The sequence below is a fragment of the Macrotis lagotis genome, chromosome X (assembly GCF_037893015.1).
Source record: "Macrotis lagotis isolate mMagLag1 chromosome X, bilby.v1.9.chrom.fasta, whole genome shotgun sequence".
NCBI classification, from domain to species: Eukaryota; Metazoa; Chordata; class Mammalia; order Peramelemorphia; family Peramelidae; genus Macrotis; species Macrotis lagotis.
In genome coordinates, this window is record NC_133666.1 from 248,825,866 (window position 1) to 248,841,607 (window position 15,742).

Below are 15,742 nucleotides of genomic sequence, written 5' to 3' on the forward strand. Positions count from 1 at the left end.
TAACTAATATCAATAAAGGAATACTTTAATGAGAATATATAGAAAGAATGACATTACAAATATATCCCCTCCAAAAAATCAGGAGTCATATCTTTTCCCTCTATTGCCTTGGCCTCTAGGGAGAATGGGATCAAACTCAAAGTAGTTGCTACAAAACATTTCCCTCACCAGATTTTACTTATGAATATTTTAGGACAAAGTCACCCTTTTGCATGTTAAAACCAGTCTCACTTTGGGGTCTGATTCAATGTTGAGCAGGATCCCACAGGTCACTCTTCATAAGGCAAACTCTGTCATAGACTTCAGTTCCTGGACCACAGTACTCTTAAATATCTTGAAGCTCAGACACTTAATAATTACCTAGCTGTGTGGCCTTGGGCAAGCCACTTAATCCCATTTGCCTTGCAAAAACCTGAAAAGAAAAAAAAAAGAGAAGAGAAGAGAAGAGAAGAGAAGAGAAGAGAAGAGAAGAGAAGAGAAGAGAAGAGAAGAGAAGAGAAGAGAAGAGAAGAGAAGAGAAGAGAAGAGAAGAGAAGAAAAAAGGATGAAAACTTTAGGCTGAATTACAATGTTTGTCTCTAGTACAGAAAAAGAGAAAATTCTCTCTCTCTCTGTTCAGAGTTCCCCTCCTTCCTTATAGCATAATAATATTCCCTTACATTCATATACCACAATTTGTTTAGTCATTCTTCAATCTATTGACATCTACTTTGTTTCCAAGTTTTTGCTACCACAGAAAATGCTATTATGAATTATTTGGCATAGATGTGGACTTTCCTTTTGTCTTTGCTTTTTCTTGACATATATAGAGAACAAAAAGTTCTTAAAAGAGGAGTTACGAATTATTAACATGAATAAGAAAAAGTGCTCCAAATTATTGATTAGCGAAATGCAAATCAAAACAGATCCAAGGTAGAATCATTGGGTCAAAAGATATAAATGTCCTTCCCTTTGAATAATTACAAATTGCTTTCCGGAATTGTTGTAGCTATTCAAAACTCTGCCTCCCTTTCCAATACCTATCTAAATATTGTTTCCAGCTCTTGTTACCTTTGCCAATTTGTTGAGTGTGAGATGAAATCTCACATTTGTTTTTATTTCTATTTCTTAAATTAGTGATTTGCAGCATACTTTCTTTAGTTTGTTAATAATGTGCAATACTTCATTTGCAATACTTTCATTTTTTTTTTTTGTATCTGCAGTGGAAGCAATATCCTAAAGATTCACATTTGCTGACATCACAGGAGTACAAAAAAATCATAAGATGCTTTAGTCTCTATCTCAGGCTTGGCTAGACGAGATGATGATTCACCAGATGAATCAACTCACAATGTCCTTATTACATATTTTTCCTTTCCTATTGCTAATTAAATCTCCATTTAATTGTTGAATGATTTATATGCATATTTCATTTTATTCTAATATTGAACATAAACTACCAGAAGACTGGCCTGAATCAGGCTTAGTTAATATACCTGTCTTTCCACAGACTTTATGTTGTCTTTACCATAATGTGGGTGAAGTGGAACTTCAGGTTTGTTTTGATTTATATTTCTCTTATTATTTTTTTGAAGTTTCTTTTCTATGGTTCTTAATAGCTAGCAATTCTATTTTTTAAATTCAAAGTCAATAAATATTTATTGACTATTTGCTAAGTATTTTGCTAAGCATTAGTGATAAAAAAAAAAGAAAAAGAAAGAGAACCCCTGCCCTCAAGAGCTTACAGTCTGATAGGGGAAAATAATACACAAAAGAAAACTGAAAGGGGAGTAACAAGGATACTCAGCACTAGCAGAACTACTGATGAAAAATGAAGTTACCTGAAGATTTCCAGATCTTTTGGAAAACTTGGGGAAGAATTTATTATTCCATCCTCCAGTCCTCCAATCAGAAGGGAGAGCAATGAGAGTGTTAAGATGTTGAGTATCAAAAACTGAATTAATCTGCTGCAGAGTGATGAGATTTCAGATGACCAGCTTGGGAGAGGCTAATTAATGTTCATGCTGTTGAAACCAAGTATACATTTGACCACTCATCTCTTGCTTGAAGCATTGTCTATTATTGGGTTTCAATAAAGTAATGACATGCAGATTAAAAATAAAAGTTTATATAGCCCAATTAGAATAGCTCTAATAAAGGCTTTATTAACATATATATATATATATATATATATATATATAATCATATGGTTGTAATTATTTTGAATTTACCTGTGTTAATTTCAGTATTATAAAAGAATTAGTTTTAAAATGTCTTTAAAATTCATATTTTTTTAACTTAAACTCCTCTTCTGCTATCTGATCTCAATAAATAAGACTATAGCATCAGTATAGGAATGTTCAAAGCTGAATCTGTGTTAACTGAATTTGAAGTGAAGGTAAGCAAGATCTGATGACAAGTTCAAAGTATAAATAAATAAATGAATGAATGAATAAACAAATATATGTGTGTATATATATGCATGTGTATTTATGTATAAACAAATATAACCATATATTTATATTTAAGGAATACACACACACACACATATGTATATTTAGGGAACGCTTATTTACATACCAGTGAATTTGGTCCACCACTATAATACATATCAGACTGTAGATTATAGATATAAAGCTGAAAGGAATCTTAGATGCTACATATTTCAAATCTTTCATTTTACAAATGAGGAAACTAAGACCCAGAGAAGGCAAATAGCAGTAATGCAGGGGGTTATGGGCATAAGAAATATTGTAATTGGAAACAAATTTTGTAATCTTTTTTGCACTGTTAAAATCTCATAATCTTACTGATCCTTGACTTTGACTTTAGTCATGCTTTCACTGGTGGGTCAGCTAGACACCAATTTACACAGACATGACTATCAGCTTAAGTCCCTTTGATGCAGGATATGGGAAATGCCATATTGAACTTAAAGGTCACACTCTTTGGGACAGGAAGGACTAGTGTGCAGTCTGTCACCCATGTACAATGAGTACTGTCTTGGCCACTCCTTGGAGGGCCACCCCAGTGGCAAGTGTATTGGAGAGTACCTGTAACCAGGTACTAAACCACCCCCCAGGGGCCACTCTTGTCCATCCCTCTATGGAAATACATTTTAGTAAGGGATCCTGGAAGAGAAGCCTCTTCTTCCTTCTTTCCTCCTCTTTGCGGGATGGGCACGTTTTTCTCTCTAAGCTAAAACCATGTGCTCTGAAGCCATTGGAGAACTATGGTCTCTATTCTCTTATGGCTGTACATCCTTTCTCAGGCAGACTCACCTAAAACTTTGCTATTCACCCTGTTCTCAAACTGCTTACAAGTAGCCTGCTATCTCTTCAGTAAAAAAGATTCAAATCTGTGAATTTTGCAGGCTTGTGAAATAAATCCTGAGCTAGTTCAATTCTGGGGCTAGTAGCAAATTCTTTTACTTTCACAAGAATTCTCAGTCTTTATTGACAACATCAACATCTCCCACAACAGCAGGACCATAATTTGAACCAAGCCTCTGATTAAAAATATAGCTTATTTTTCACTACACCATGCTACCTTCCCATGGAAAAATGCAATAAAACCCCATTGATATATACTTCCCTAATATTAGAATTTACAAACCAGTGTAACTTTGGGGAATTTATTTCATTCTCCTGTTATCAGTTTCCTTATTTGTAAAATGCGTAGATTAAATTAAAGGAATTTTTAGGGTGAGCATTGATACCTCAGAAAACAGCAAATACTCCAAATCAAGACTTGCTTTATTTTTCTATCAGTTGTTTAGATGTAAGACAAATTAACCTGAAAAGTCTGCTGTTCATACATCCCATTCCTTTCCATACTGTGTAGAGCTGGTTATTAAACATTTTTAGCATATCTCTAGTTGGAGGTTTCTAGATGACAGAAACAGGATCTAGACAGTTTGAAAGGAATGAAGAGGTGATTTCATGACAGTGAGGAACACAAAGGATGTCAACATCTCCTGCTAGTCCTATGTGTTAGGAAAGGTGAAAGAGAAGGAGCCTTGGTCTTGGAGAGGGTACTAAGAAATATGGTCTTGGTTTGTAGACTTTTCAAGTTAAAGAATTTGCTATCAGGTGGCAACTGACCTTGAAGCCATTTTCATCCTCAGTGAAGGTGTTTGATAACATGGCTGAAAACATCATACTAAAAAGTATGGGATCAAGGACACATCCTTGTTTTGCTCCATTGGTTACTGGGAAATCTCAAGAGCATCATCCACTATCCAGAATCTGGGCATATATACCATCATGGAACTGACAATACTCCAGGCAACCAAATTTTGTCATACTTTTCCATAAAACCTCCCTACTGATGGTATCAAAGGCCTTGGCCAGATCTACAAATGTTTTGTACAGACTTCTCTTCTGTTCCTGGCATTTTTCCTGGAGCTGTTGGGCAGCAAACACCATATTGACTTATCCTCTACTCTTTCTGAAGCCACACTGGCTCTTAAGAAGATGACTAACTTCCAAGTGAAGGATCAGTCTATTGAGAAGAACTGTGACAAAAATCCTACCAGCAATGACTAAAGGAGAAATACAATCTATTCTAAAGAAATACAATCTATTGTCTAAAGGACAATCTATTCCCTTTATCTTTATAGAGATAAACAATGGAGTCATCCTTGAATTCTTGGGGGATAACCTCTTCTTGCTATTCAACTTAGAAAGTTCAACTGATTAAAATCAGTACCAGGTGCTTTGCCACTTGAACGAAGCCTAATGGCAATTCAAAACTTCTTCAGTTAAAAATTCAGCTGGGGACTGATTGACTTCAGTTTGAGGTAAACAGTCAATGGATTCTGCATTGATTGGTCTGTTAAGAACACTATGGAAGTGTTCAGCTCATCTCTCTAGGATCATGTCTCAATCATTAATCAATATGGATCCAACATTACTGAGTAATTGAGATGCACCATATGTCTTTGGTCCATAAATAGCCTTCAGGACATCAAAAAAGCATTTTGATTTGTTACTGTCTGCATAAAACTGAATTTTCTTTGTCTTCTTATTGAACCAAGAGTCTTGCATCTTTCTTAGCTTCATTTGTATTTTACTTTTGATGGAATTAAATGCTGCCTTCTTAGAAATGGATGGACTATCCTGCTGGTTAAAACTGATGGAGTTCTCATTTTTCATTTAGTAACTTTTGTATTTTTCCATCATTTTCATCAAACCAGTCTTGGTGTTTGTGAGTATTCTGGCCCAGATGAACAAATACAGTGCTGTATACCAGGTCTCTGAGTATTGGTGCATGATCTTCTGTTTGCAGCCTCTGAAGTTGAGATGCATCAAAGTATGGATTGATTCTCTGCTGCTTATGCTAATTTTGGCTTAACAAATAACACCAAAAAAAACCCACGGGAACTCCATCAACCAGCACCACACCATCTATATGTGGAACCATCCATTACAGCAAATGGAGAAGTTTTGAGTACTGTGGAGAAGTTTACTAACCTTTGCAGTGTCCTATCCAAGGAGGTACACATTGACAATGAGATTGACACTTGCGTTGCCAGAGCTAACTCAGTATTTGGGAGGCTCCAAAAGAAAGTATGGGAGAGATGTATTAGACTACCAAACTGAAGGTTTATAGAGTGCTGCACTGACCTCATTGCTACATGCCTGTGAAACCTGGACAGTCTACCACCACAATGTCAGGAAATTGAATTGCTTCCATTTAAATTGTCTTAGGAAGCTTCTGAAAATCATCTGGCAGAAGTTACCAGACACTGAGGTCCTATTTCAAGCTAAACAGCCTAGCATTCCAATGTTACTAATAGAGAGTACAACTATGCTGGGTTGGAAACATTGTTAGAATGCCAGATGTATACTTGCCAAAAAAACTATTTTTTGGAGAACTCACACAGGGGTGGGGTGGGGGTCAGAAGAAACAATATCAAGACACCCTAAATGTCTCATTGAAGAGCTTAAGAATTGATTGTACAACATGGGGAACACTGGCACAAATCTGCCCAGCATGGCATACCCCCCCCCCAGTGAGGGTGCCTTACTCTATGAGGAAGGCAGAATTGAAGCAACTCAAAGGAAACATGACATTTGTAAGTTTGGAGTACCCACTCCAGGTGTTCACAAGGATTATTTGTACCTGACCTGTGGTAGAGCATTTCAAACTCATAGTGATCTGATCAGCCACAGTTGAACATGCTGTAATTTTTTCTCAAACATAGTGAAGTTATTTTGGTCTTCTTTGATACAGAAAAACAAGAACCAACCAACTGACCAAGCAAGAAATATGGTGTCTTCAGGAGCTACCTAGGTTCCCATGATTACCAGAAGATGTAGTATAATGTAATGAAAAAAAGGGAAGGTGAAGAGATATAGGATCATAGATTTGGAATTAGAAAGAATTTTAAGGGTGTTCTGATCAAATTTCTCATTTTACAGATGAAGAAACTGAGTCCTAGAGAGGTGAAATGAGTTGGTAAGTGGTTGAGCTAGAATTCAAATTTTGGATCTAAATTCAACCATCTTTCTGTTGTACCAGAACAGAGGCAAATATTCAGAGGACACAGCAGAATGAGAAGAAAGAAAGTTTGAGACTGGGAGTGGACTAGGGCAGAGTTTACAATGGGTGAGTAGAGGGGCTGTGGTTGTCAGTGCAGCCAGTCCTGAGCTGCCTTCATTGCTGATGTACCAGTTGATCTTGTATTGTCTTCAATATCTTGTCTGGCAGGCATCCTGAGGAACAGGTGGATTATTCAATGACAGAGGCCACAGAACTCCAGGTTAAAGAAAAGCCACATTGAAAATAGGATATATTGATCTCTGTTGGGGGAGGTGAAGACTGGCAGCCTGGGCCTGGGAAGAGTGTTCTTGTATGATGGGCACTGGAAAGAAATAGGAACTACACCTAACTGAAGGGAGTAATCCTTTCTTTCCTTCCAGGATGCAGGGACATAGGACCCAGACTTGGTTGCCCAGGCTAGTTTTAATTCTTTAGGACTTTTTGTGAAACTTTCTTGGCACTATTATCTCTCAAAGCCTCTCGAAGTCAGATCTGCATCCCTGGGATAGGTCCACAATTAATCAGACTTGGGTTGATTTGTGAAAGTTGAACAAAGTGTTATTGTTTCTTTATGAACCTATGCAATGTCTGAGTGGTAATCTTAAAAAATAAAGATTATCTGAGAGGTCTCACTACTAGCTTGGTAGACACTCCAAGAAGATTAAACATAGAATGGAAGGTATGATATGCTCCAAAATACTTTCAGTAGTACCTTTTTTTCTTTTTGTAACAAAGAATGGAAATAAAACAGATGCCCAACAATTGGAAGGTTGGTTAAACAAATTATGGTATATGAATGCAATGAGTGATTACTCTGTTGTATGAAGAATACAGAAAAATTACAGAAAGACATCTGAACTGATGCAAAGTGAGTTAAGTAAAATTTGGGGAAAAAGTATACACAATGACTACAAAAGTGTAAATGGAAAGAACAACAAAGACAACAATAGAAAGTGAATGATAAGGGCAGCTAGGTGGCTTAGTGGATAGAGTACTGGCCCTAGAGTCAGGAGGACCTCAGACACTTAAAAATTGCCTAGCTGTGTGACCTTGGGAAAGTCATTTAACCTCATTGCCTTAAATAAATAAATAAATAATTTTTAAAGTGAATGATATATCATTATAATGATCAAGGTTAACCCTAAGGAAAAGCTTATGAGGTTGTATTTCTCTCCCCACCCCCTTTTTTTTGCGGAGGTGGGATATACAATTGGACTTGGCTGATGTGTTGTTTAATATTACTGATTTTGTTGTTGTGTTCACTTGTGTGTGACTCTTTAGGACCTCATTTGGGGTTTTCTTGGCAAAGATATTGGAGTGACTTTCCATTTACTTTTCTAGATCATTTTACAGATGAAAAAACTGAGGCAAACAGGATTAAGTGACTTGCCAAGAGTCACACAACTAGTGTCTGAATTTGAACTCAGGTAGATGAAGCTTCCTGACAGCAGGCCCATCTAATTGTCCCAATATTGTTGAAATGATTTTTTTGCCCTCTTTCTTTTTTATTCCCTGTTACAAAAAAATGGCTCCTCAAGTTGATGGGGGGGAGGGAAAGAGAGACATAATAGGAAATGAAATGATGTGAAATACAAAGATATCAATAATAAAACTTTAAAAAAGAAAAGTAGGGGGCTTGTAGATTTTTTAAAACATGGAATTAATAGGAAGTGTATTGGGTATTCAACATTCTATTCAGAGATCATCCAAAATGTATGCTACATTGCACACACTTATTAGTGAATACATCTTTATGCTAGATTCCCAGTTTTCTTATAGAGTTATTCTTTAGTTAAGAGCTGTTATAATCTGGTTAGCTAACAATATAAGCAATTTATAGTTATGCATTTAGTTATTTGTATGGTCTTTTCAACAATATTCTCCTCATTTAAGGTACCCTGGGCAGCTTCCCAGATCAGTCACATCTCAGAACAGCCCTAAACAAATGGCATTTTGCCACAAGAGCAGCCTCCATCAGGGAATAACCCACAAAACAAATTCAATTTATAGAAAATGCTTGGTTGAACTGCCAAGTTTTGTTTTGTTGAATTTTTTTATAGAGAGATATGTAATTCTTTTTGGTAGAAAGGAAGAGGTCTGCCTTTGTTAACCCCCTCCATCCACTCCTAGCTCTGGTACACCCTACAGTTTAGTAAATAATTATTCTAATTAGTGAAGACTCCAGTTGGAAATAAATTAAATCTCTCCAGAAAAAAGAGCCCACTATTATAGAAGAAAAAGAAAAGCTAAGTTTCTATTCTTAACCTGTGATTTCAAAAAAGAAAAAAAGAATCCAAATTACTAATTAAATAGGGTCATAGATTGAGAGTTGGAAGGACTTCAAAGGTCATTTGGTACAACCCCTTTATTTTAGAGATGAGGTCATTAAGGCCCAGGAAGATTAGGTGATGACATAGTGCATGTGTGTGTAGGGGGTGCTAAAAATACATGTCTGTGTTTTCTTTAAAGTCAGCTGCTAATCCATTTGAACAATGCCTTTGAGTTCCTCTGATCCCCAGCAGATACAGAGAGGCAAGAAGATACCCTCTGTCTTAGGGAGATATAAAGGATCAGACCCTATAGTGTTTCCTTCTGATTCAAAAGGAAATACAAATTTACCACATGAAGAAAAGGGAGGTCCAGTCACCCAAAGCTTCTGAATAGAGCTCTCAATCATAAAGGAAATTTGTATAAGTACTATATCTCTCAGGGTTCTGAGCTATTCTCCCTCCAGGTTGGAGAGAGGGCCAGTTTCTTTTTAACTATGACACTATGTCAACTATAGGTCCCTCAGAAAAATATCCAAAGTTCCAGGTAGTTTATGGGTTTCCCATCTTCTCTAAATCATTGCTTACAAGACCCTTCTGATATGGTAGCTTTTATTTGTCAATCAAAAGCCACAATTTCCTATAGTACCAAGCAAAGGTACTTAATGAAATAGCAAATAAATAGGAAGTTTACTTCTTCGCAAATACCCATATCTTCAGAGAGGAGAATGAAGAGGCATAGGGATTTTTACACAGGATATCATGAGCAGATATCATAGAGGTTAGGGTACCTCTGTGGAGGGAATGGTTCCTCTGTGGAGGAAACACAGATGAATAGGGAATATTCATGAATGGGTAATTCCTACCTCCAATGACTCATAGATATTGATATCTAATTCTGATGTCTCTCACTTATTCTCTTGTCTCCACTCAACCAGCTGCCATCTAGGTCAAGTCCTCATCATTGCTTGCCTAGATGGTTGCATTAGTCTTCCTGCCTCAAATCTCTCTTCACTCCAACCATCCTCCACATAGCTCTAAAAATGATTTTCTTAATGTTTAGGTTTAACAACATCACTCCCTTACTAAATAAATTCCAATGTCTCCCTAAGACCTTTTTCTTTGTTCAGTAGTTCAGTTGTATCAGACTCTTTGTGACCTCCAAAGATATATTGTTATTCTTGGCAAAGATACTGGAGTGGTTTGTCATTTCCTGTATTGAGGCAAACAGAGATTATGTGACTTGTCCAAGGTCACACCCCTAGTAAGTATCTGAGGCTGGATTTGAACCTGGGTTTTCTTGGCTCCAAGATCCATTCACTGAGTTAACTAGCTGCCAAGGAGCAAATAAAAACTCTTCACTTTAATATTTAAACCTTTTCACCACTGGGTCCTATCTCACCATTCCAACTTTTTTACACATTACTCTCTTCCATTTATCCATCTACTATGTTTAAGTCTTTGCTCTGGCTCTCCTTCATTGCTGTAATGTTCCCCCCCACACACACTTCTGCCTCCAACAAAGATTTGTTCTTAATCAGGTATCACATCTTTATTGTTTCCTACCCTGGGTCATTCCTTCCCCACCTGAACCTGATTTTCAGAAAATCAGTTATCTTTAGGGTTAATAAATCTCTCCATAGAAAGAACTACAGTTCTCAGTAAATTCCACCACCCATTAAGGGATGCTAGGCCTAGTAAGGCTCTCCCTAAAGCAGGTGATAAAACTTTGACCAGTATTTTTAGTCACTAACTAGGAAGCTCTTCCCCACAAAACTATTCACAGATGGTAGCAAATGCCAGATTAAAATTAGTCAGTTGGCCAGTCAAAATGCATTTATTAAATGCTTAATGTGTACTAACCACTAGTGTTACAAAGAAAGACCAAAACAATTCCTCATCTCAATTACTGTCTTCTCAGACCCCTCTGTTTAACTTTCATCAGACATGGTCAGGGGCAGCTAGGTTGTGCAGTGGCTAGAGCACTGGCCCTGGAGTCAGGTGGACTTGAGTTCAAATTTGACTTCAGACAAATCTGGCCTAGCTATGTGACCTTGGGCAAGTACTTAACCCTGATGCCTTAAATAATTTTTTTTAAAAAAAGACATGATCAGAAACTCAATTCAGTTCTCATTATATACCCCTGCTAAAGAAAAACTATTTGCAGAACTCTACTACTTCAAAAGGACAAGGAGTTGAATAAAACTTTGGTAACTAAATTACTTACAACCTCTTCCTATTATATTTTTCTGTTATATATACATATTAAATATTGCAATGTTGGGCTTGTTAGAAAATCCCACTTCCCCCAGGAATAAATAAAAGTTTAGACTCTTTTCAATAAATCTCCATTGTCAAAGATCACTAACCAGGTCTCCTTATAAAAGTAATAGACTTGAATTGTTTCACATTTTTGCTTTATTACCACCACTTCAAGTTGTGATGAGTACTTTCTTTGATAGGTTGTTACAGGTACGGGGAGTGTTCTCTGCTTGGAATTTGGACAACTATCTCCAAGTTCCAAAGCAACTTCTGGGCATGTGAGTCACACCAGAATAATATTCATTAATCTCCCATTTGCGTGAAATCTAGAAGCATAAATTCTAATGAACCTATTTTATTGATGAAGTTCATAAATGAAAAAATTTCTTGGCCTTGTAGCTTAGCAATATTTCCAATTTCAAATATGGCTCTGTCCAACTGCCATTGAAGGAATATTTTAAATTTAATTATATAAACATCTACTTATTCCTCCAACTGTTTCTTTTTTTAAATTTTTATTTATTTAAGGCACTGGGGTTTAAGTGATTTGTCCAAAGTCACACAGGCAATTTTTAAGTTGTCTGAGGCCGGATTTGAACTCAGGTCCTCCTGACTCCAGGGCTGGTGCTCTATCTATAACTATTTCTAAGGAGTTATGTTTGTGTGTTTATGCTTCCATACATGCTTCTCTTAATGACATCTCTTTCTACCCATTCATCCCTTTAGTCCTACAAAACCTATTCAGAATATCCATATTACTGAATTTTCAAGGTGAATGAGAATTTAGAAATTTTGGAATATAACTCCCCAATTTAACATCTTTATAGGACTAATGATTGGGTATATAGGATGATGACAGCACAATACACAAAGAGGTAGAGCTGTTTATCTCTTCTTTGCCTTGTATTTTTTATCTGTTAAGGAGAATAATAACTAGAAAGGACTGACCAGAATGTCAAATAGATAGTTAATACTTAAGATAAGTAGAGACAAGGCAGGAGAACTCATAATTTTCCTGAATGAGATCAAGTCAATAAACTCAGCTGAAGTATATCCCTGAAAGAAATCATAGATAAAATTGCTAAGTCACCATTAAAAATGTTTGAATAATCATGGAGAACATGAAAGATACTATAGGACTGGCAAAGAGCAATGGTCCCAATTTTTTAAAAAGTGAAAAGAATTAAGCAAACAAATGATAAGTTAATAAGCTTAATAAATCAATATCACAAGTGTTACTACCACCTACCTGTACCCCACACAGCTTTTAGTTCTCTTCAAAATTCATTCTTCCTCTGATTCTGACCATATATTCCATATTATGACCATATACTGCTATAGAGGAGCTTTGTACATCAGACAGGTATTTGTGCTCAGTGATCTTATCCAATTTTCAGATGCTTCCAAATACTCAGCTCTATACATTAGAAAAATTAACTGGCAGAAATTTTTTGAGTGGACTAGAAGATAGAAAGAATACTGCAGCAACGGTCCAGGCAAGAAGGCATCAAGGTTTCAACTACTGGATAGCTGTGATTATAAAAAAGAGGTAATCTATATGAAGTATTGTAAAGGTAGATGGTGACATTGGATACGGAGGAGGAAAAGATGTAGAGAAGGAAAAAGGAGGAACAAAAGATAATTCAGATTTCAAGCATATGTTCATGAAAATAAAGGTGACACAAATAAACAAAGTCAGGAGAAAGAGCAGATTTGAGATGAGTCCATGGCTTCAGTATTTTGGGATTTGAGGAACCAGCAGATGGAAATGTCTAGTTGAAAAAAATGTTACTTATGAGGGATGGGAATAGATAAAGATTTGGCAGTTATTTGTGTAGAAGTGTAAGGATAGAAGTTATTTTTACTTTTTGATTGAATCAATCAATCAGAAATATCTACACTGAATCAAAAGTATAACATTTAGTCTCATCAAGATGTTAAAATTTGGGGCGGCTAGGTGGTGCAGTGGATAGAGCAACGACCCTGGAGTCAAGAGGACCTGAGTTCAAATCCGGCCTCAAACACTTAATAATTACCTAGCTGTGTGGCCTTGGGCAAGCCACTTAACCCCATTTGCCTTGCAGAAACCAAAAAAAAAAAAAAAAGATGTTGAGATTGTCTGAAGAAACTTTATCTTGTTTTGTACTTCTTCCATATACCACCAAAGCAGTTCTAGTCAGGTTCCTGGGAGAGAATAGCTTGAGGCAGAGGGAGGGGAAAGTAATAGTAGTAGTGGTAGTGGTAGTAGTGGAAGGTGGTAGTAGTGGTAGCAGTGGTAGCAGTGGTAGTAGTAGTAATAAACATCTAACATTTATATGGTAATTTAAAGTTTACAAAGCACTTCACATATATTAACTGATTTGCTTCTCACAACAACACTGTGACATTTTTGCAGTTTTATTATCATCACTTTATGAATGAAGAAACTGAAGCAGATAGAGGTTAAATATCTCACCCCAGGGTCACATGGCTAATAAGTTGGGTTTGAACTCAAGTATTACTGAGTCTAACTCCAGTAGAGTATCCACCCATACCATCTAGCTGTCTCTGTCTCTTTGCCCAGAAGACGAACTTGTGAACTTAGAAGAATATAAAGTTTAGACTTATCAGCATCCTGGTAAAATTCTAAAAACATCAATCATTGGTGATATCTGCATGAAGAGTCAAGGACAAACTAGACAAATTATAAAAAAGGTTTTTTCAGAATTCTATTAAATATGCAGCAGAAAACAATACCACTCTGAAGAAGAATTTCACAAATGCCCCACAAAGGGACTAAAATTTTAAGAATTGTGAATTATTCCTTTACAACATAATGTTCTCTCTTTAAATTCAATTATATTTTCAGTTTCATGTTATCTCTCTCCATTCATCCCTCTCCACACACTGAGAAAGTAAGAAATATATCATGCATTATCTATATCAAGTTCTACACAGCATACTTCTGCTTTAGTCATACTCGGGAGAAATCAGAAAAAGAAAGAAAAGAAAGTGTGCAAGAATCTGCACTACAAGTCCATCAGTTATCTACCTGAAGGTGGATAGCATTTTTAGCATATTCTTTGGAATTGTGGTGGATCATTGTATTGCTCAGAGTTTCTTTCATAGTTGATTGTTTTTATAAATACTGCTATTATAGGAGCAGCTAGGTAGTGCAGTGGATAGAGCACTGGTCTTGGAGTCAAGAGGACATGAGTTCAAATCCTCATCAGACATTTAATAATAACCAACTATGTGAACTTGGGTAAGCCACTTAACCCTAATCCCATGCAAAACTCAAAAAATATATATACATATATGACTGTTACTATGAATATTATTTTCCTCTCCTCAGTTCACTATGAATTAGTTCATATAAGTCTTGTCAGGTTTTTCTGAAACCATCTCCGTCATTTCTTAGTGCACAATATGATTCTATCACATTCATATAAAACAACTTATTCAGTAATTCTCCAATTGATGGTTTTCTTCTCAATTTACAATTCTTTGCCACCACAAAATGAGCTGCTACTACTATTTCTGTACACATAGATCCTTTTCATTTTCTTTAAAAATCTTTTTGTATTGCTGAGACAAAGAGTACTAAGAGTTTAATAGTTTGGGGGGCATGAATCCAACAATGCATTACTGTGCTTAATTTCCCACATCGTCTCTAGCATTTGTCCTTTGCCTTTTCTGTCATCCTAGCCAATATGATAGATATAAAGTGTTTCCTCAAAATTGTTTTAATTTGGTTTTTTATTATTAGCAATTCAGAGTGTCAGAAGATAATTATGATTTTCAAATTGATTAATATAGTATGTATAATAAATATATGAATAATTTGGATTTTTCAGAGATCCTTTTTCACAAGCAAACTTTGATCCTGGGAAGCATGCAAACAAAGCAACAGAGAGCAATTCATCAATCCTGAAAGGGACTGCATTTTTATCTGACCTGAACCTGCCTGTATTAAGTGAAATGAATCAGTATAATCTGTTCTGTACCCAAGACCTGTTCTGTGCCCAAGCAAAATAATGGGGCACCCCCAAGACTATAAAATTAACTTAGCCATTTCCACAGTACTGCAAATCAAGCTGTGTTGTCCTTACTTGGATTACTGTTGTAATTGTTGTATTGTCCTGCATGGTGGACTTGTGCTGGGAAGATTACTCAAGCCCTAAAATTGATTATTCTATGATCTACTTCCTCTTTCTATTCCCATTTATGATTGTACATATATTCTCTGTCTAAACTATAGCAAGGTGGAGCTACAAGGAAGTAGTAATCCCATGATTTGGTACCTGGTACTGACTCTGGCCTGCTCTGTCACATCCAGATTAGAGATTGGTTCAGTAAAAATTGTTAACAAGAGCATTTTTCATATGGTTATTTATAGCTTTGATTTCTTCCTCTGAAAACTGCCTGTGCATATCCCTTGATGATTTGTCAATTGGGGAATGACTCATATTCTTATAAATTTGTCTCAGTTCCCTATTATTTGAGAAATGAGACATTTATTAAAGAAACTTGCTGTAAAATTTTTTTAACATAATTTTCTAACCTTTAATCTTTCTCCTGAATTCTCTAGATATTTTTGGGAGAGTATGTCTCAGACTTTGTATGTAGGTCTGTACCAATGGCTATATCTATACCACCTTAGTAAATAACCTTTTCTAAAAGTTAATTAAGCCAGACTAGCTAATTGA